This window comes from Branchiostoma belcheri, unplaced genomic scaffold, assembly GCF_001625305.1.
Source record: "Branchiostoma belcheri isolate BF01 breed outbred unplaced genomic scaffold, Haploidv18h27 scaffold1318, whole genome shotgun sequence".
NCBI lineage: Eukaryota > Metazoa > Chordata > Leptocardii > Amphioxiformes > Branchiostomatidae > Branchiostoma > Branchiostoma belcheri.
In genome coordinates, this window is record NW_017802734.1 from 1 (window position 1) to 651 (window position 651).

Below are 651 nucleotides of genomic sequence, written 5' to 3' on the forward strand. Positions count from 1 at the left end.
AACGTATAGGCATGTTTACTAGGTTTTAAAGAAACACATAAGGCGTAAATTACTAGTTTGCAAACGTAATTGATCTGTGAAAACAGCGAATGAAGTCGGGATGGTGTTTGTGGTGGTGGGGGGGCGACTGAACAATCTTTTAGGTAATAATTTATAGTTTTCTATAAATTCTATTTTATCATTGAAAGCTTATGACGCTTAATCTGTATGATTTCTTCATTTTTTTTCGTTAGGCTGAACATGCAATGGCAGGGCACGGGTCTCCCACCGGAGTTGGTCAGAACTGCTGTGATGGGTCTCCCACCAGGGTTTCCCAGGTCGACTGTGACAGCAAAACAAGCAGTGTTGAGGACCAGGCGGCAGCACACGTCAACTTGAATAACGCTGGTGAGAAACCCTACATGTGTGGGGAGTGTGGGTACATGGCGTCTTACAAGTCTGACTTATCCCGACATATGAGAACCCATACAGGAGAAAAACCCTACAAGTGTGACCAGTGTGACTATTCTGCAGCACGGAAGTCCACCTTAGATGATCATAAAGCAAAACACACGGGTGAGAAACCCTACATGTGTGGGGAGTGTGGGTACAGGACAACTCACAAGTCTAACTTAGCCCGGCATATGAGAACCCATACAGGAGAAAAACCCT